Raw genomic sequence first — 23,425 nt, forward strand, 5'->3', positions numbered from 1 at the left:
ACTTGCTTTTAGATAATGCCATTCTCTATAATTTTTTTTGCAAGTATGTATGGTTGCTAAAATAAAACTAAAAACCAAAGCAATAAATTTGCACTTCCTTGAGGTACTTATTATTTGTTGAGGAGGATAGCTAAATGGAGGAGATGGAAGATAGCAGTATGGTGCTGGGATTCAAGAGTAGGAAAACAAAATATTTGAAGAACATTAATTTGGAAAATGGTTCACGGAGCATGTAAGCTGAAGGAAGAGAAGTACCCAGTGTGGAAACATAAAGGGAGAAGGACATCCTAAATAGTTATAATAGCAGGCAAACCAGCTCCAAGCTTTGGTTGGGGAAACCAGATGTATAGTTTCTGGCTGGAGGATAGCTTCCATAAAATCTCTTTCTAAATTCATTTGTTCCTTATTTCCAAAAATTATTTAAAACAGTGAATGCTACTCCCCTTCCCCAGATGTTATAAAGCAACATAAAAACACAAGCATAAAGTAACGTAAGGGAGAGTCAAGAGGAGAGGCACTTGATGTTTTCTGCCAAGAGAAACATTTTTTGAGCAAAAATTGCTGCGAGAGAAATTTGGTTGGGACCCCTTGAGAGGCTGTGGTTCTTTCTCCAGCTCAATTATTCCATCCTTGTTCTTCGCTTCCTTCTAACTCATTGTTAACCCACTGCCAAATAAATGTAGTTGAGTCAGTGATTGTTTGCCACTCATATATTAACACAGTGCTTGAACCCAGAGAGAATACTGAACAAATAAAAACATGGTTACTCTCTACAAGGTGATCAAAATCAGATGTGATAATTTGCTTCAAAATATATCATTTGAATTGTGTGATATAAGTGGTTAAATAGTTTAACTTTAATATGTAATCTTATATATATTGTAGTATATATACTATATATACATATATAAAAGACTTTAATTAGAAATTCTTACTGCAATTGTATTTTTATATATTCCTTAAATATTAATCTACTCCAAAGAGATCACTAATTAGTATAAGGAATCTTAGAAATGTTTTTTTATTGGTGAAATGAGTGAAGTTCAAGGTACATGACTGGCTAAAACAGTGGTATAGGCACCATCACCTGCCATTATCCAGGTACAAGAAAGAGTGCATTAAGCCTAACAGCTGCCTAATACAGTGTAGTGTTACAAGTTTTAGAGATTCATTCTGCAGTATGTATCCTCCATTTTTCCTGTTGCCTTTCCCCAAAAAAGTTGGATGACTTGTCAGAATATCATTGTAGATGCCTTAGAATGAGGATCTCCTGTGGTGGGTGTGTTGAAGAGCATATAGATGGAGAGTTCTTAGTGTCTGATAATTGCTTTCACTATAATATGACAGAGAGGTTATTGGAGGAAGAGATGCATAGATTCCTCTTACTTTTCACCACCAGAGGTTACTGGAATTTACCCTAAAGAACTTGGTATTGTAACTGCTAAATTGGCTGACATAAGTGCATAGCAGACATCCAAATAAAGCAATCTTTGGAAAAATAGAATGCATTTAGTATTTTTTTCTAAAACTTGAGTGTCCAGTTTTGCTGTTGATGACCTGATTTTTATTTGTCCTCCCATGATCACTCAAAATATGTGAGACTAACTCAGAAAAAAAAAGAACCCTCCCCAAACAATTCTATATAATAAAAGGCTAATATGCAAATTGTCCCCTCTACTGGAGTTCAACTGGGAGTTTGACCAGGGGGCAGGGCTGGCCCACCAACCGCCCGCAGTTCCCCCCCCCGCCCGCCCGCCGGCCAGTCCCAACCCCCCATCATCCCCTTCCCCCACCCGATTGGGGCCGGTGGCTAGACCCCACTCAGGCACAAATTCGTGCACTGGGCCTCTAGTACTATATAATTCTTTCTAACATATTTTAATATAAACCAAACTTTGGTCCTGAAATAGAATTGCACCTTCTTTAGTACAGATGTGCTGAGATTATTAAGAGAAATGCAGGAGATCAAGATGTTGGACTTGGAAAATGTTGAGATTTCAGTGGCCAGTAGGATGAGAGTAGGAAAAGCGGAAAGAAGCCATAAGACATTATAACAGAGAACATCTTGAACAACATAACTTTTTTTGAGTCCTTATTTACAGAGAACACTGACAGAACACTGGTAGGGAGGCAGAAGATCTCAAACAGAGCTCTGTGCCATTAAGGGATGCTAATAACAGAACTAGAAGAAGACAATAGAATGTCCAAGATGAGAAAGTGTGTGATGACTTTTAGATGGAGACTAAATAGAACATTTCCCTTTCCTTTTGTTTGTTTAATCAAAGAAAGTTCCATCTCCCCTGCAGAAAATAGATGACATTGAGGAACTTATTTGGAATTGAGGTATTAAAAAATATAAGGACTGAGTGAAATAAGACTGTAAGTGGGACAAGGATCTCTCCAGAAAAATCCCTTCTACCCAGAGCTCCCATTGTCTGTTTGGAGGACACTTTGTGTTTTTTTTCTTCTTTTATGTCTGACCAGGATTTTTGAACCCAAAAGTGTACTCAATACCCAAACATAATTTTAATATCAATGAGTGGAAGCCAGAGAAAAACTGGCTGTCACTCACCTGCTTTATCTACTTCTAAGAAATCATTTTTTTCGGAAGAAGCAAGTAAGACACCTTTAAAGTTAAAAACTGGGGTGAAGAATTATTTTTTTTCACATTGCGTTGAATGAACTGTGACTTTTAGAATGTATTATTTAAATATGTGGGGTCCAAATTCACATATTGCTGTATTTCCTAGCTTTTTAATGAAGGCTAAATATGCCCTTCTTTCTTGCTGAAGTCCTGAAATCTTATAAGATCCACCTTTCCCAGTTTAAGTCTTGTCTAAGGCAATTAGGACTTTTTAAAAAAGTGTATCAAATGAGATAAGATGAAGGCAGTAATCTAAAAGGATGAGGATCTGTAATGTGACTCCTAGATTAATGCAGGGTATTTCATGGGGCAAATTTAAATTATCTTCTGGTATTTCTGGTACTTTCCATGCCTAAATCATCATTAAGGTAAATATTACTTGAATATTATGTGCCCACTTTTCTTCTATATAAAGACAGGAAGTGAAGGATAAGAAATAGTCTGTGCATCCTTAAGCACTTCCGACCTATTGGAATCTATTCTCTTTTATTACTCACAAATCTAGTGTAGTTGCTTATGTAGTCCAATAGTCCCACATCTTCTAGTATTCTGGGGTCTCTCTTACCATTAATGTCCAAATGAAATAGCTCAGATTTTGTCATGTGCAAATCCCTTGTCTCTAGTTTTCAGGATGATGCTTAGTGGGGGGTTTTTTCTTTCACTTTTTGTCTTGACCTTTTTTTCCTTTGTATCACAAACCACCAAGACACGTGTGAAATGCCTTGATTTCAAAGAATCCAGTCTCATCTGAGGGAGAAAGGTGTTTTATACTCCATTTTTATATAGTGAAAACAGACTGTGTGATCAAGCTCAATAAGAGAAATTCAGATAACAATAAAAACCAGGTGTAAACCACCAATATGTGTATTTTCTACAAATAATACTGACAAGTTTATACAGGCTTCCCTAATACAAGTTTTGGACTTTAGCACAGGGCTACACTAATCATTTGTTTGTGTATTCTATTTGGGTTTGGTTAAGGGTCAATACTATGACTCCAGGAGTCCCTGGAGAAAAGCTCAAGGTTACAACACACACACTCTGCTAATGATGAGATCATGACAAAGATGTGGAGAATTAGATAGAGCAAGTCTAATTATTCTTGGAAACATAGAGGGTTTCCTGTTTCTGTGCAGTGAATTCTGATGGATATAGATAGCCCCAATGTTTAAATGAAGACCTTGAAGATAAAGTTAACCTCTTTAGTAAGCTGTACAGCTGGAATTTGGAGCAAGGCCTTCTGATTGTAAAACCAGTGCCCTTTTCATTCTACCATTTGAATCAATATGAAACTAAAAATGTGAACGTGGTATGATCAAGAATCAGTACAAATTGCTAAATAAAACTGTGACAAATGGTTTGGCATTGGCATTATGCCAGCTTTCCTTCTGGTAGTTTATAACTCTCTCTCTCTCTCTCTCTCTCTCTCTCTCTCTCTCTCTCTCTCACACACACACACACACACACACACACACACACACACACACACACACGAGTCTTAGAACCCTTTTGGTATTTTGTGGTTACTAAAAATATCAACTCAGCTACCTTAAGATTCATGATTTCATCATTTCAAGTTAAAATGCAGATTTTTGTTTCAGAAGGTCTTGAGTGGGCCTGAACTTCTGCATTCTTAGTATACTTCCAGGTATTGTGATGCTTCTAGTCTGATGGACTACTGTTTGAGGATTAAGACAGTAGAATAACATTTCCCTACATTCCTTCTTTCCCCTACTTCAAAACTTTCTCTCTCTGTATCACATTCCTTCCAGACTCTTTTCAAGGTGACAATAAAAAATGTTATGTTTCTCTGATAAGAAATGAAAAAATGTTTTTCTTTTATAGAGAGATTTATTTATAGGCCTCAAATCTTCTTCACACATGGCCAGGACTCATAGGAATCTAAATGTCTTTCAGTTAGATTAGGTGGGCCCAAAATGCAGATGGGCTTGCCTGGACTACACTGCTTGACTCTCTGCATTTCATCTATAGCCACCTAAACAATCTTCTCCTTTGAACATCCGAGGCTAGTCCTTTCTTAGATAATGTGGAAGATTTTTTTTTAATGGCCATAGATGCTTTTCTTCTGCTTCCATGCCCTTGCAGTGGGGTGGGATTGAATACTAGAACAGAATTTGGGTTATTTCTTACACTGCTAGGAACTGCACAGTCAGGAAATTCAGAGAGGAAGGTCATATGTCTAATGGGAAGACTGATAACAAATGGCCCTACAAACTAATTAGTAAAATTCTGCAGCACATCAAAAAAATATATATTTTTTACTATCTGACAGAAAATAGGTATAATTTTGATTAATTCACTCGATAACTATTGTGTTGGCTGTTGTCATTTTTTAATTTGACAATATAAGGGAAAATAGGTCAGTGCCCCTGACTAAATAGTCAGGTACTGCAAGTGTGCTGTGGCATACCAGTTGAAAATCGCTGCCCTACAACAATGTAGGTTTTTTCACATCAGATTTTGGTTGATAATATCTAGAACCCTTTACTTAAGTAAATTTGATAACTCAGGACTAGCTAATCCTAAATAAAAACCTTACAAATATCAATTTCAAATAAGTTATAAAGAAAACCACCGGCTCACCTAGTTTTGATTTGAGTCTTAGGACATGCAAAGACTGGATATGGCACATTAGTAAGAAAAAAATGTAATTAGGATATGAACAAAATAAATAATCTATACACATTGTAAACTGTGTATGTTATATCATTAAACATTTTATTTATTGCCATTATTATCTGATTTTATGATGGCTAAACCGTTTCTCATAACTGATCATATCTTTTAGTCTTGGATCCTTTGATGGGGTGAGCATGAATACATCAGACAAAAAGCATGTTCTTGCAATGAAGATATACCTTTCCACTGCTCTCCAACTTGCAGTTCTCTTTTTTAGAGAGTGGAAGGGAGAGGGAGAGACAGAGAGAAACATCGATGTGAGAGAGACACATCTATTGGTTACCTCCTGCATGTGCTCTGACCAGGGCTGGGGAACCTGAAACCAAGGTACATGCCATTGACCATAATTGAACCCGGGACCCTTCAGTCCATGTGTTGACGCTCTATCCACTAAGCCAAACGGCTAGGGCCAACTTGCACTTCTTTCCCTTGACCTTGGTAATTCCTAAGAGGAGTCATTGGAACAGAATTTGACAGTCTGTGATGAAGTAAAATGATTTTATTTTTTAGGATGAATCTTGAGTAGTTAATGCTCCTCCATGGTCAATTGTACTCTTTGTCCTGAAAGAGAGGTTATGTCTTTCTGCTGAACACACAGTCCTTTTTTCAGTATTTACTCCTGGACCCCTAAAAGGGAGATTTCCATTTTATTCCAGCACTTGTTTTATATTGACTGGAAATAGTGTCGCTGTCTAAATGGCAAAATAACCCAAGATTTTGTTTCTCAGATCAGACCAGATTTCAGTTCCAATCCTTACTGCCCTCTCTCTGCAGAACCTCTGGGGTTTATTTCCTTGCCTTTCTCCCCCTGATTAACTCATCATGTTTCTGGTTTAAAAAACAAAATAGAACAGGGCTAAGAATTCTAAAAGGGGATGCTAAACCCTGAGGTTATGGTAACATGAGTTCATTGCCTGGACTGGGAAATAATTTACTGATGGATTTAAAAGAGAAATGCTTTGGGTGAAACCCTACCAATATGTCAGGAAGCATTATCAACATTCAGGAAACCACGAATTTCTGCTCCAGGCTACTTTTTCTTATTTTGTCAGTCAGTGATGGCAGTTCAGAGAAAATCAACTATCATAGGTTAGCTCTTAGTTTTCAGGTGTCCTATCAAATTAATATAGTCATTTATAAATTTCTAGTACAATAATCCTAAATAAAGAAAAGAAATTAACCTAACATTCACTGGACACTTACCTCGGCCAGGCACCTCCACTTCTCTTAATATCCCCATTTCACTGATGAGGAAACAGAGGCTCAAAGAGCATAAGCAACCCACCCAGTTCAAACCAGTGTCAGTCTGTACAGCCTGCTGAGCTGAAGTTTTCAATGCCTTTACATGTGTTTCATTATGAGATTAATCATTTTCAGGAAGGACAGGAAAGTCACCCACAGTTATTGAACACCGTGTTTTCACTAGTTATGTTCTGGGCAGTTTCATATATGGCATCTTACACTTCCCAGTTTTCTAGATGAGGAAACAAAGAGTTTGAGAATTTAGGCAGTAAATCTAAGATCCCATAGGTGTGACTAGAGGAACATGGAATTAAAGCCAGATACTTGTGACTCCACTTCACTCCACTATGCTGAAAGCTATATCAACTTGGGTTAAAGTGTTTGAAAGTACAGTGTACATTGTAATTGGTACTAAGTTATTACTAACCTTGAATATCATTTTGTAAAACAGAAAAGAAGCTCAGAGCAATTAATGACAAGGACACGAAACACATATATAAATTTGTATAGACTGAGAAACATATCCTGTCCTCTTCCCACGTGGGCCGAGAAGGTGTGGGTCCTGAGAAAATGGTTTAGAGAATGTTTCACACCTTTGTGGTCATAAAGCCAATATAGAAAGTAAGGTATTAATCTCGTTGGAAGAATTCATTTTCTTCCCTGCATGCTCCTTCTCCCTCTCTCATGTGATGTCAATATCAGGATATTTTCAGGGTGAAATAGCAATTATAAAATAAATAATTAGTCTTCCTTATACCTTATTCAGCTGTTCTGCTTTACTGTAAATAACATGTTACTAAGAATGTCTTTAAAACCTATAAGTATATTTGAGTAGGGAGTCATTTTTATGGCAAGTTCTGAAAGTTTTGTGACTATATTTCCATATTCATAATTACCATTAAGGTGGATAATTTAAATAATTCTAACAATTACCTTTTAGTTTCTCTTAGCTGAACAAATATTTATTGAACATCTATCATGTTTTGGGTACTGCACATGGCTGGAGATATTTAGATGAACAGAGCAGTGCCTATCCAGCTGCTTTCAAGGTGACAGATGGATCCACAGAGAGTTCCCACTTGCTGGGATAAGAGAAAAAATAGAGAAGGAACAGAAAGGTGGGAATGTACAGGTGCTAGACTTTTGGAGCAGATAGACCCAGATCCTGATTCATGGATTTGCTCATGGTTCATCCTCCCTGTTGCCATTAGTTCTTAGTGAAGGACAAAAATGGAGATGATAAACTCTACTTCTTTACATATATTATTTCCATATTTTGTCTTTTTTTGGATAACTTGGTAAGTTAACTTACCAAGGGGGAAGAATTTGGTTCACTCTGAGCACCAGAGTTAGATATATTTCTAACATTAGCTTAGGAAAAACATAACCATTAAGTGTACACCATATGTGCATACTATATTAAATTTGAGCTAGAGATTTCTGATTTGGTCCTATAAAGCTGCTTTTCAGTGTACTACTTGTGAAAATCAACCATTTCAATTTATCTCATTCCTATTGTTCAACTAACAGGCTATTCATATCTTAATTTAGAAGAAAGAGTTTATGAAACTAATAGTGTTCATTAGCTCTTGCAAAAGCAATTCATTAGGAAGGTGAGAAGATAAGGAATTTAATAAATAGGTCCAAAATTTGGGAAGCTTACTTTAAATCAGGATTCTACATTATCTCCATTCCTTTGTTGGATGTACCCAAGTGCTTTAATAAACATTTTCATTAATTGTGGATAGAAAAGCAAAGTTTTTCATGAAGTCACAAACAGGGGATGCTTAATCACTTGAAAAGACACTCAACCTCATTTATAAAAAGAGAGATGCAAAATAAAATAACACTGATATATATTTTTTTACCTTTTAGGTGGAAAAAATTCAAAAGTTTGATAACATATGCTATAGCAGAGAAGAAATACATTCATACATTACTGTTGGGATAAGAAAATGGTAAAATACCAACAGCAGGGAATTTGGCAGTTCTGTGGTATATAAGTAAATTATTGCTGGATAACAAACTACTTCAAAACTTAGTAGCTAAACCAACAACTATTTATTCAATTACAATTCTGTGGGTTGGAAATTTAGGACGAAACTCACCTGAGCAACGCTCCTGATCTTGGCTGAGCTCCGCTGAGCTTTGGTGGTCATGACTGGGCCATCTCACATATCTGGCTGGGGCACTGGCTGAGAGAAACAAGGTGACAAGGCTTTTCCCTAGGTAGTCTTTTATCTTTCAACTAGAAGCCCATCGCGCCATAGTGCACGTAGTAGGCCACCCGCCGCTTCCGCAGGAGCCGCCGGGAGCTGTGCTGCTTCCATGGGAGCTGTGCTGCCAGCGCCCACAGGAGCCAGGAGGGACCCGCGCTCCTTCTGTGGGAGCCGGGAGGGACCTGCGCCAATTCTGCGGGAGGTAGGAGGGAGCTGCACTGCTTCCGCGGGAGGCGGGCCGCCGTCTCCTCTCCGGGCCAGCCCCAGTCCCTGTCCTTGTCCACTCCAGCTCCGGGGGGCCGGCCCAAGCCAGGGCGCGGTGCTCACCTCCCCCCCTGTCTCTGTCTTCACTCCTGGCCTCACCTGCGCACGCAACCTCCTCCTGTCTAGTCGTGACCTGTTATGGTGTCCCAGGCTAATTTGCATATTTCATCTCTCTCTCTGTCTCTCTCTCTCCATATATATATATATATATATATATATATATATATATATATATATATGGGCTTGACTGTGCTTGTTCACTTGGTGATGGCAGTGATCCCGAGAATGTGAGCTGAAGTGTGCAAGGCCTTTTGAGTCCTGGGATCAGAATTACACATGGTCACTTTTCACCACATTCTATTGGCCAAAGTAAGTCACAAAGGCCAGCCCTGATTCAACAAGTGGAGAAATACATTCTGTTTGTTGATGGAAAGAGTTGCAAAGTCCCAAGGCAAGGCTGTATAAATGTAGATAGGAGAATAGTTGAGGTCACATCTTTCAAATAATCTACCACATTGAGTGAAATGACATTTGCTTTTATCCATTGACAAAGAAACCCCAGGTATAGGCATCTATCCCACAGAAAATATATGGAAAACTATTCAATGGAGCACCATTTATTGTCTTCTAGCAAAAGACAGGAAAGAACCCAACAGTTCACCAACAGTTGTCTGGTTCAATAAAAATGGTGCATCTAGACAATGACATATTGAACAGGGGTATGTGAACAAAAGTGCCTAGAAGTTGGGAATTGTTGAAACAGCGTTTTAGTTATGTTTTTCTCTCTATTTTTATACATGTATCATATTTTCATAATAAAAAGGAAAAAAATGATTCCTTTTTTCCATGACCAAATGTACACAAAACTAAGAAATAAAATCAAATAGAAAATAAACCTTGCTACCTAATTTTTGTCAGAAGGTAATGCCATGTCTTCAAGAGGTAAGCTATTTATCTCTCAAGGTTTGTAAGCAGTTTAACAGCATTCAGAAAATAGTCATCAAAATTCCTGTTTTCTTGGCTGAGGAAGAGTTCTTTCAATCAGCAAGCCTGATAGCATCTCCCTAAGGGGTCCAAGTGTTGCAGGGATAAAATAATTGCATGTTCAGAGCAAACATTCTCTAACTTTCTACAGTCTGCATCTAGTTAAGTAAACTACATGAACTGAGTTTTAGACATCAGCAGCTAATGTGAAAAAATATTCCCCCTCTTTTTGACATCTCTTACTTTGCCTTTGCTATATCAGCACTTTGATCAAAACATAAGTAAACTGCTACCAGTTATTAAGGCCCTACACATGCAAAAGTTCAAGTTTTTATCAACATGAATATGGTAATAAATTGTCCATAGATTTCCCAAAATAATTCCACTTCTCATATGTCAAGTTTCCTAAAGAACTGCTCATATCCAACTATTTGACAAACCTTTCCAACCACATGTTTTTGGAAAATATCCCAAGATTTATATATATATCTTATATATATAAAAAGTGCCATATCTTTAAAGGGGAAAAAAAGTCTCTACCTTTAAGTCCAGTTATTTTTGGGTTGAGCAGGATTCTCTTGTCATTCCATATTTGGAATAGGAGTTCATTCTAAGGACTGAGCAAAATCCTATAGATGTGTTAGACTAATAATCAACAAGGAAGGAGCATTTTGTGTTCCCAGTATGACAAATTATCTTCCTGGTCTCACAAGGAACAGTTCACTTTCTTGGTTTCATGTTGACGTGAAATAAAGTTTATTCGAGAAAGTTATAGTTCTCCAAACATAATTCTTATAAAAGTTTGCTCACTAAAGCATTTGGAGACTATGCAGAACAGGGGTTCAGGGCATGACTTCTAGAGCCAGATTCATCAGTGGCAAATCCTAGTGTGGATACTTTAACAGCCTATCTTACTTATCTTACTGACCTTATCTTAAAGGGTTGTGAGCATTAAATGAATTCACATATGTAAAGGTATGAGAATATTTTCTACATCATAATAAGCATGCAGAAGTATATGCAATGCTGTTATTTCCTTTTGATACATGGTGAATGTAATGTCATGTTACATTGCTGTGGCTGTCTCTGAACACCTCTGATCAATCCTTCTCCAAACTCTTCATGAGATCCTCAGCTAATTCCTCACCTATGAGGCTAGTTAATATCTACCTTCTGCTCCTTTTTGCACATGTGTACACAGAAAAACCTAGTTACTCTATGACTTCAATTAGTTCCTCCACAAGAATAATATATAAATCAATGAGGGCCTATTATTCTACTAGTATATTATCCAACAGCTTCTACCTACCTATTGGTGTTCCAGTTAGAGGTCCTACAATTACTGTTGACAATATAATATACTAAATATTATGAATTCCTACTATATAATATAAAAAATGCTTAATAGAAAATATTTTTAAACTGCAATTTTAAATGAATTGATAATATTGCAAGGAATTGGCCAGCCGGCATGGCTCAGTGGATGAGCGTTGAGTCAAGATTATTCAAGTATCAAAATAAAAAGCTTCTGCACAGCAAAAGAAACCATCAACAAAACAACAAGAAAGCTCACTGCATGGGAGAACATATTTGCCAATGTTATCTCCTTCCCTTTCAGGGCCTTCTCTATTTTCAGATATCATGAGATCTCATGCTGCCAATGTTATCTCCAATAAGGGTTTAAGCTCCAACGTTTACAGGGAACTCATACAACTTAACAAAAGGAAGATAAGCAATCCAGTCAAAAGTGGCAATGGACCTAAATAAATACTTTTCAAAAGAGGACATAAGGAAGGCCAAGAGACATATGGAAACATTCTCAAAGTCACTAATCATCCGAGAGATGCAAATCAAAACGACAACGAGGTACCATCTCACGCCTGTCAGAATGGTTATCATCAACAAATCAACAAATGACAAGTGCTGGTGAGGATGCAGAGAAAAAGAAACCCTTGTGAGTTGCTGGTGGGAATGCAGACTGGTGCAACCACTGAGGAGAACAGTATGGAGTTTCCTCAAAAAACTAAAAATGGAACTCCCATTTGACCCAGGGATCCCACTTCTAGGAATATATCCCAAGAAACTAGAAACACCAATCAGAAAGGATATATGCACCCCTATGTTCAGCAGCACAATTTACAATAGCTAAGATTTGGAAACATCCTAAGTGCCCATCAGCAGATGAGTGGATTAGAAAACTGTGGTACATCTACACAATGGAATACCACACTGCTGTAAAAAGGAAGGAACTCCAACCATTTGCAATGGCATGGATGGACCTGGAGAGCATTATGCTAAGCAAAATAAGTCAGTCAGAAAAAGATAAATATCACATGATCTCACTCATTTATGGAATATAATGAACAACATAAACTGATGAACAAAAACAGATCCAGAGACAGAGAAGCATTGATCAGACCGTTAAACCTCAGAGGGAAGGCAGGGGAGGGTGGGGGAAGGGGGAGAAATCAATCAAAGGACTTGTATGCATGCATATAGCCCTAACCAATGGACACAGACACTAGGGGAGTGAGGTCACAAGCGGGGGGTGGGGGAGTAATGGGGGGATAAGAACACATATGTAATACCTTAATCAATAAAAAAGATTATTCAAGCAGAATATCTTGTTGATATGAGCATAGTACTCATATTAATAGTAAAAACATAAAGGTCAAATACTGCTCATCTCAAGGCACACCCTTGGACACTGAAGATTTAAATAATCACACTAATGAGTGCAAACTATAATGGGCAAATTTGGGCATCAGAAATGTAACTGTAGCTGAAGAGTGGTAGAGCTGAACTTACTTAATGGCGCTGCCTGACAAGCAAACACTCCTCCTCTCTTCTTTAGACTGTCTGGAAATAACTTAACAATAAAGCCTTTCATAATTAGAATATGACTAAGGTGTCCAAAACTTGCCCTACCTCCATTCCTCACTTTGTGATGCATGACTCAGCACTGCTGGAATGTAATAGTCAAAACAGATCTCAGTGATGATGGGTGGTGTGGCTTAATAAACCTTTATGACAGGGTTCCTTAATCCTGAGTGTATGCATGAGTTTCAGGGGACAAATGAACACCCCAAAATGAATGAAAATGTTGTGTGGATGGACTTGGAGATATTGAAAAAAGAAAGTAAACAACGCTTTCTTTGGAATACCAAAGACATCTTTGACAAAAATAGGTAAAGAACCACTGTTGTAGAGCCTCCCTGGTGGTCCCAGGAACACCCCTCTTGCATAAAAATTACTCTAAATCTCACATGCTCCAATTATAAGGTTATTACTATTAATCATCACTGATCTTCCATTTCTTTAGTGCTGTGCCTAATATTTCATATATTAATTTAGACATTAAATATTGGGTTTCTAAAATGTTTCTATGTGAAGGAATTTGCATTCATATAGTCGGACATGCATTCTAATATTTCCTGGACTATTTGAATAATGTCTAGTTTTCATATAATTACTTCCTCTCTTTCTGGCCTAAAATTGGCAATAACTCCCAAATGTACTCAGGTTCCTATTTAAATTCCATGTATTAAAAAAAGAAAGACTAAGTGAAGAAATCACTGTAGTTTTCCCCTTTCTTTTTCTCCTCTTCTGGGATTCAAAGATTCTCTACATTAACTGGCTGCCATGTATAATTGAGATAAGAGCTTTCCCTCGTCACTGCCAGCCTGAAGCCCCCTCTCTCATGAACAGTGAAACACTTAAATCTTTGCCGGTTGGTAAATGATCACTTTCTCCTATTCCCTAAAGACATATGTTCCCTTTCATTACTATACTAGAGGCCCAGTGCATAAATTTGTGCATGGGTGGGGTCCCTCAGCCTGCCAGTGATTGGGGCTGATCGGGGCCACGGGAGGTTGGCTGGTGAGGGGCGGGGGTTGGGGGGAGAGGAGAGCCGCCACAGGAGGTTGGCTGTGGGAGTGCACTGACCACCAGGGGGAAGCTCCTGCATAGAGTGTCTTACCCCCTGGTTCAGTGTGTATCATAGCGACCAGTCGACTGGTCGTTCAGTTGCTTAGGCTTTTATATATATATATATATATATATATATATATATATATATATATATATATACACACACACACACACACACACACACACACACACACACATATATGTATATATATATATACTTTATTTTATCTTATTGGCTGCATAACTTTTCATACCTCTATATCTTTACTCATACATAACACTTTTCAAACGACAGAATCATAACTCATTATACCTTGTATCTTTCCTAACTTAATATAATGGATACCAGGCAATTATCTTTATTTGATTTATTGTGTAAAATATATCATGTTCTCATGCCCTACCATCTTCACATCCATTAAGTTGATCACTTCTTCCCCAACTCTTCTTAAGAAAATAATATCTGCTGTTAACCAAGATTTGGATCCCTATCTGCTATGATCAATAGGTAAAAAACTGTAGGATAGCAGTTTCCCATCTCTTTCTCATTACTGTCTTTTAAATACTGAATCTCAGGTGCAAGTGCCTACCGAGGCCAGGCAGATGGCATAGTGTGAAGCTTTTAATAATTCCCAGGACACTCAATGCTATCATAAAACAAAGAAGGTAGAAAAATGAACGTCTCTGGTGCTGTACTGTGTATGTGTAGAAATTGGACAAAACATTCTTTCAAGAAAAAAGAATAGCTTATTAGTAGCCTCAATTAGGTCAGCCCATTAATCTCACAGAATGTCAGTTTCCCAGCAGAGGCCAAATGACAGAACCTTCAGAGACATTCAGAAGAGTCCAGAGTCCAGAGGTCCTGTGTTGTCACCAGATGTTTTCTGGTCCATTAAACAATTACTGTGACTTCAGAGGTGCGCCAGAGGGAAAAGTAATAGCAGGAAGGCAATAAGCCTGGCCTAATTGGCCAGATGAAATCTTCCTCCAGGCACAAAACACAAAGTCATGTGTAACAAAGGGAGAGAAAACAGAAGGGTACATGCTCTACACATAGGAAATGAGAGTAAAATTCTAAAGGAGAAACTGGATTTGCATAAATGAATTTAAGGAAAAAATGAGAACATTTGGAAAACCTTGTACATCTTCATAGCTCTCTGGGAATATATTCTGTCTCCTAAACAGGATTAGGATACGAAATCAAAGGATGATTCTAGCTGATGTTAAACACTATGGAAAGTAAAACACTGATATTTTATTCTTTATACTTTTTTGTACTTTTTAGCTACACATGTAAACACACTGGTTATATAAAACACTAGTGGCCCGGTGCACGAAATTTGTGCATGGGGGCGGGTGTTCCTTAGCCCGGCCTGCACCCTCTTCAATCTGGGACCCCTCGGGGGATGTCCGACTGCCGGTTTAGGCCTGATCCCTGTGGGCAGTCGGACATCCCTCTCACAATCTGGGACTGCTGGCTCCTAACCGCTCGCCTGCCTGATTGCCCCTAACTACTCTGCCTGCTGGCCTGCTTTCCCCCAGATGCCCCCCCCCCACCACCCTGATCACCCCCAATTGCCTCCTCTGCCTGCTCGCCCCCACCTGCCCTCCCCGCTGGTCTGCTCACCCCCAACTGACCCCCTGCTGGCCTGCTCACCCCAATTGCCCCCCCCGCCAGCCTGATAGCCCCCAACTGACCCCCACTGATGGCCTGCTTGCCCCCAACTGGTCCCCCCTGCCAGCCTGCTCACCCTCAACTGCCCCCCCCCCCACCAGCCTGATCACCCCCAATGTCCGGAAGGTCTCCTGGTAGGTCTCCCAGTCTAATTAGCATATTACCCTTTTATTAGTATAGATAGAGGCCTGGTGCATGGGTGGGGGCCAGCTGGTTTGCCCTGAAGGGTGTCCCAGATCAGGATGGGGGTTCCCTTGGGGGGCAGGGTGGCCTAGGCAAAGGGTCTGTGGTGGTTTGCAGGCTGGCCATGCCCCCATTGGGGTGGGGGTCCCCACTGGGGACGGTGCCAGCCTGGGCGAGGGGCTGGGGCAGTTTGCAGGCCAGCCACGCCCCCATGGAGTGAGGGTCCCCGCTGGGGGTGTGTTGCCAGCCTGGGTGAGGGGCTGAGGGCCGTTTTCAGGCTGTCCACACCCCCTTCAGAGTGGGGGGCTCCGTGGCCGCTGCCCACAGGCCCCTCCTTCAGCGGCCGGCAAGGGTGGGTGGGAAGCTTGGGTCACCCACTCCAGCTGGCTCCGTGGCCGCCGCCATCTTTGTCCCACTAATTTGCATATTCCCTCCTGATTGGCTGTGGGCATTGTGGAGTGATGGTTAATTACCATATTTCTCTCTTATTAGTATAGATTAGCTTTTTTATTTTTATGTTGTTGTGTAATGCGCAAGCTTGGGATAGACTTTCAGGGATTTGGGGAGACACCTCTTCACAGTTCTCTAGCATTTCTGTGTAGCTTCTGAGCAGTTGCACTCACTGCCTTTTGTTTTAGACCAGTAGTTCTCAACCGTTTTTTGGCAATGCCCCACCTAAGCCTCTCTAAAATCCTGATGACCACCCCCTGTGACATATAATTCTTTATTATTCAAAAGTGAGCTCTTAGTCACGTGGAGGAAGCCTAAAAGGCCATTAACTTGGTCTAAACAAGCTTCCAAAGAGCATGGCATCCATGGAAGAGAAAAATAAAAGAATGAAAGGACAGTTGAAGTACTGAGGAAGAAATCACTAAGAAATTGTTAAAAAAATAATAGTATGAAGTGATATGAAAAAATAGCAAATAAAGTTTCAAAACATATAATAGAGAACTGAAATGCATAAATATGTCACAATATATATATTTATATACTGTATATGAGGCCCCTAGAACCATAAGAAATGCAAAAAATTCACTGCTACTCATTTTCGAATTGCCCACCCCCCCAAACTGTGGAGCATGTGCTCCAGGTTGGGGACCACTGTCCTAGACTGTCTTTTAAGGATGTTTGTATAGTAAACAGCCTTGGATGATAGAGATAGTTTCGCCCCTGGAACCAGGAGGGTGTTTGATTACAGCCTTGGAAAATAGAGGCTTAGCTCTCTGGAGCAAAGAGCAGGCATGCTTCCTGCCCATTTTAAACAATTTGGATTCCCTAAACTCTTGGTTCTGCTTACATAATGTAATCTATTATGTGTGCAGGTGCCACTTATCTCTTTTCACTTTGCTATGTGGTAATTAGGCTCAAGGAATCAGTGCAAAAAATGCTGATAATTTGGCTTCTATTATTGCTATGAGTAATAAATTATTCTTTGCCCCTGACCCAGGAGTTTCATGTTTTCTATCAATGGTCTCCCAGACCATTCACAGATTTTTTGTTTATTTTTCTTAAAGATATATTTTTATTGATTTCAGAGAGAGGAAGGGAGAGAGAGAGAGAGAGAGAGAGAGAGAGAGAGAGAGAGAGAGAAACATCAATGATGAGAGAGAATCATTGAATCATTGATTGGCTGCCTCCAGCACACCTTCCACTGGGGATCAAACCCACAACTTGGCAGGTGCCCTGACTGGGAATCAGAGCAATTGAACCATGACCTTCTGGTTCATAGGTTGATGCTCAACCACCATGCCAGTTGGGCCCATTCACAGTTTTTGATAGAGTTTAAATACCCCTGAGAGTATATCTTAGCACCTTCTTTTAATGAGTCAATAAAAAGCACACACAGTGCATAGCTTTTTTTTTTTTTCTTTCCAATTTTTTTTATTAAGGTATTATATGTGTACATATCTTGCCATTGCCGCCCCCCACCCCACTCCCATATATGCCCTCACCCCCCAGAGTTTTGCGTCCATTGGTTATGCTTATATGCAAGTGCATAGCTTTTTACTCTTTGACTAAACATATGGCTTTTTTCCCTATTTATCATAGTCTACTCTGATTTTGTCTTATATGATTTGAACTGAACTATATCTTTCTTTGGTCTTCTGTTGGTGGTAGAGAGTCATTTATCCAGGTCATCAATTTGTCAAAAACAAATTAGCTTGAGATGGCACAGTTTAACTGTATTTCAACTTGTCTTGCCTATCTAGACTATAATAGGTTTAAAGTTACTTTCAAATCTATGGTTGAGACTGTGTGTACCACTTTTGCCTATGGTTTGTACATCAGCTATTTCAGTAGAAATTTATTTAATTACTTCAAAGTTCCAAAGAAAAAGGTGGTCTTTTTTGCTTGCTCTTATTTCTTTAAACAAATTTGGATAACAGCTTTAAGAATTACCGTTATGCAACTGAGAAGTTAAAATACAGGGAGGCAGGATCACTCAACTAAAGCAAGTTAAAGACTTTTTTTTACCAGTAGTCCCTATTGGCTGGCAGTTGTCTGTCAATGTTGAGAATCTGAATCCCAAAGGAGGAGACATTGAAAGAGGGGAAAACTACAGCAATGTCTTCACGGAGTCTTTCATTTTAATATATGGAATTTAAATAGGAACCTGAGTACATTTGGGAGTTATTGCCAATTTTAGGCCAGAAAGAGAGAAAGTAATTATATGAAAACTAGACATTATTCAAATAGTCCAGGAAATATTAGAATGCATGTCAGACCATACAAATGCAAACTCATTCACATAGAAAAGTTTTAGAAATCCAGTATTTAATGTCCAAATTAATATATGAAAACATTAGACCCAGCATTGAAGAAATGGAAGATCAGTGATGATTAATAGTAATAATCTTAGAATTGGAGCATGCGAGATTTAGAGTAATTTTGATGCAAGAGGGATGTTCCTGGGACCACCAGGGAGACTCTACAACAGTGATTCTTTACCTATTTTTGTCAAAGATGGTATTCCAAAGAAAGCGTTGTTTACTTTCTCTTTTTCAATATCTCCAAGTCCATCCACACAACATTTTCATTCATTTTGGGGTGTTCATTTATCCCCTGAAACCTCTGCATATATTTAGGATTAAGGGATCTTAAGCTATACCATGCCTGTCACCCACACCACCCTTCTGTTTTGACTCTTACATTTGACTGTTACAGTTCCAAGATCTGTTTTGAGTGTTACATTCATGTAACGCTGAGTCGTGCTTCACAAAGTGAGGAGTGGAGGCAGGGCAAGTCTTGGACACTTTAGTCATATTCTAATTATGAAAAGCTTTATTGCTAAGCTAAGACAGTCTAAAGAAGAGAGGACGAATGCTTGCTTGACAGGCAGTGCCACTGAAAAAGCTCAGCTCTGCCACTCTTCAGCGGTGGTTCTATTTCTGATGCCTACATTTGCCCATATAGTTTGCACTCAAAGGCAGATGCACACGCAAGGGGATCGTCATGTGAAGACAGAGGCAGAGTCTGGAGTATTGTGTTCATGAGTCAAGCAGCGCCAAAGGTTATCAGCAAACCATCTCCCTCATGGCCTTTAGAAGAAACCAACCCTGTTGACACCTTGACCTTGGACCTCTATGTCAAGAACTGTGAGATAATGACTTTTGGTTGTTTAAGTTACTGTGGCATCTTGTTATGGCAGCCCTAGAAACGAATATCTCATCCAACTGTGAAAACAAAGCCTGATTGTAATATTGTCATATTTTCAGGTTATGTTATGTTTCTACTTTATTAAACTTTTTCTAATCCCCCATCCCCTGTTAGTTTTACTTGGTATTAACTGACAGGGAAAACAGGATGTGTTTTAATAAATAGTTGTCTGACATTTTTATCTGATGGAAGTCTTCCTTTTTTTATTTTCTGACGTTTCTCTCCTTTTGAATATGAAATTTGTCCCCCCTTCTCTTAATTAACCCAATGAATATACAATGTGTTTTCTTTGCAAAGTGCCTCTTGTGAGGAAATATAAATGAAACTTTTAGTGATTTTGAACAACTGATTCACCATTTGAAAAAGTAAATTATATGCCAGCCTGACTCCCCCTGCTCTCCCCAAAAGCCTTTTGACCTGAGGAGAAAGACCTATGAAGTTTGAATCTGCCTGAATATGGTGACAAATAAGTTTCATCTCATGCAAAAGCACATTGAGCAGTGTTCTCTAAGGCTACAGTTGCATGTAGAAGAAAAGCAAGTACAGAAATAAAAATACACTCAATGCTGTTTCCTGTACTCAAGGTACAGGGAAAATCACATTAACAACTATTTATTGAAATACATTCTGTTTTCTCTGGCAATTAATACCAAATAAAGCTAACAGGGGAGTAAATTAGAAAGTTTTTTTAAAAATGTATATTTTTACTGCTTCCAGAGAAGAAGGGAGAGGGAGAGAATGAAACATCAGTGATGAGAATCATTAATTGGCTGCCTCTTGCACGCCCCCTACTGGGGATCAAGCCTGCAATCTGGGCATGTGCCCTGACCAGTAATCGAACTGTGACCTCCTGGTTCATAGGTCAACACTCAACCACTGAGCCACTGTGGTTGGGCTAGAAAGGTTTTAATAAAGTGGAAATATGACAATAACATGGGTTAAAATATTTTGTTTTCACAAATAGATGAAATTGTTTTATGGGCATGTCCATGTGATGGGTTGGTATCTAGAGTTGAGTCAGTATCCAGTCTTGAGCGCTGAGATAAATTAAATATATTTGCAACCACCATATTTTGTGTGTGCATAAGTTCTGGAAACTTTTCACTAAACCTGGCAATTCCTTTGGATCCACTGGTATAATAGAAGCATTCTGCAAAGAGTAATTTTACTTATGTTCCTTATTAATTCCTACAGGTAAAGATGATACATTTTCTGATCTACCCGAAAGGGGAGGGAGATACATAGTTTGCAGTCTCAAACACCATTGACGTAACAGTGGTGGTGGTGGGCGTGGGGGTGGGGGAGGAAGTTGGCTTTCTTTCAAATAAGAGCTACACATCCTTCTCAAATGTCAGTATGGCTCCGAGGTACCGACCAAACTGCCATGTTTTAAATGAACCCCAACAACTTGGTGAGCTTATGGGAAGTGTCCTCAAGATCGTGCCTTGCCTGAAAAGAGAATATTTTGTTGAATCCTCTGTGCAGAGAGGAATCATTTGACACTTCCGATTTTAAATTTTGTTAAAAGCCCGGGTCCTTTGGGCCAGAAGGATGGATCCATGAACAGCTTTCAACACTCTTACCTGGAGCATGTTGCTGCAGGCTTTTCTCTTTTCTTTCGGTGCAGTCCTCTCTCTCGAACCCATTGATCTTCTAGGTTGTCCTGAGCTGCCCTGACCTCAGGTTCTGTGATTTTCAGAGCAAAGTTTTCTATATTCCTCCCAGTTAGTCTTGGTTTGTCTCCACCAATATCTATGTAATGCCGTGGGCATTTGTTTAAGAGGGCCATTGTGACTTTCAAAAAAGTAGTATTCCCTTTTCTTATCACGGGGATGATTTGTCCTTGTGGATTTGAGAGAATCTGGATGTGGTAGATGCCCTGGAAGATCTTTTTATTGTTTTCAAGTGAATAAGAGAATAAAACCAAGTAAAACAAGCAGTTACCGTGGTCCTCCATTCTGCCAACAAAGCTAATCATCGCATCTTCATGAGCCCATAAGAATTGCTTAGGTTTACTCTCATCTGAACTTCTGGCCCCAAAGGTCACATACTATCTGCAAAATTAGACCATCTTATTGTTCGAATGTAGGGCAGACACTAGGAAATACTGTGCCAAATTAACGATCTATTTTCCAGCTCTCCGTCCGTCATGAAATAGAAATGACATGAATTTTTCTTCCTAACAGAAAATGAAAGCCCTTATAGAAATGGCTCCATCACTATTTTGTTTTGTGCATTTGATAACGTAGTTTGGAGAAAGCTCTCGAGGATCTTCCTGGTGTTATTTTGCTTCTCACAGAAAAGCTATCCATTAAGGAGCAATGTTTTTTTTTTTATTCACTGAAAGACAGGCACAGAGAGCAACAATTTAATTTAAAATGACATTGCCTAATATTTTTAGAAAATGGCTCATTTTAAAGCTCTGGGCTTTGGAAAGGCTCATCCTAAAGAACTTGCTTGTTATGTCTCCTAATATTTTCAGTTTTAGAAAACAAACTATGTTGTTATAATAAAGTCAATGTTTCTAAGTCCCCTTAGATGAATCACTGAGGTGGTTTTTAAATTGATAGTACTTGGAACCTGCAGGGCAAAAGGCTAACTAACGTAGCTACTCCTAGCTAGGTCCAGCTCTTACATGTTCATCAGCATTATTTCTTGACATTGTTTATGGGAAGGTAAAAACCACCGATCAGTTCTTTCAGGGTGTGTGAGAAGTTGAGCTACATAGATAGATAGATGATAGATAGATAGATAGATAGATAGATAGATAGAACCAAAGCCTCCAGGAATGCAGTTGTTATTATTATTACTTTTATTTCTAATAGTTGTGGGACTGTTTTTTCTCCTCACAGCTTTATTTAGTACTAGAGGCCTGGTGCACGAAATTCGTGCAGGGAGGTGTGTGTCCCTCAGCCCAGCCTGCACCCTCTCCAATCTGGGATCCCTCTCACAATCCAGGACTGCTGGCTCCCAACTGCTCGCCTGCCTGCCTTCCTGATTGCCCCTAACCGCTTCTGCCTGCCAGCCTGATCACCCCCTAACCACTCCCCTGCCAGCCTGATTGATGCCTAACTGCCCTCCCCTGCAGACCTGGTCACCCCTAACTGTCCTCCCCTGCAGGCCTGGTCCCCCCCCCCCTCAACTGCTCTCCCCTGCAGGCCTGGGTCCTCCCCAACTGCCCTTCCCTGCAGGCCCAGTCGACCCCCAACTTCTCTCCTCTGCTAGCCTGGTCACCCCTAACTGCTCTCCCCTGCAGGCTTGATCGCCCCCAACTGCCCTCCCTTGCAGGCCTGGTCCCTCCCAACTGCCTTCCCCTGCTGGCCTGATCCCTCCCAACTGCCCTCCCCTGCTGGCCATCTTGTGGTGGCCATTTTGTGTCCACATGGGTGTAGTCATCTTTGACCACATGGAGGCAGCCATCTTGTGTGTTGGAGTGATGGTCAATTTGCATATCACTCTTACATTAGATAGGATGATTGATGATTTTCATGTAGTACAATTTGCCCACTTTAAGAGAACAATTTAATGAATTTTAGTAATTGTATACCATATTAGTTTGTTAGGGCTGCCATAACAACACACCACATACTGGGTGGCTTTATTGTTTCACAGTCCTGGACGCTGGAAGCCCAAGATCAAGGTGTCAACAGGGCTGGTTCCTTCTGAGGACTGTGAGGGAAGGATCTGTTTCTTTTTCTTGGTTTGTACATGGCCATTATCTTGTCCTTGTGTTGTCACATTGTTATCCCTTTGTGTCTATGTCCAAATTTCCTCTTATAAGGACACCAGTCATGCTGGATGAGGGCCCACCCTAATTACCTCATTGTCACTGAGTTACCGCTTTGAAGAATCAATGTCCAAATACAGTCGCATTCTGAAATACTGAGGGTTAGGACTTCAACATATAAAATTTTAGGGAGACACATT

Source organism: Cnephaeus nilssonii, assembly GCF_951640355.1.
Source record: "Cnephaeus nilssonii genome assembly, chromosome: 10".
In the NCBI taxonomy this organism is placed as follows: domain Eukaryota; kingdom Metazoa; phylum Chordata; class Mammalia; order Chiroptera; family Vespertilionidae; genus Cnephaeus; species Cnephaeus nilssonii.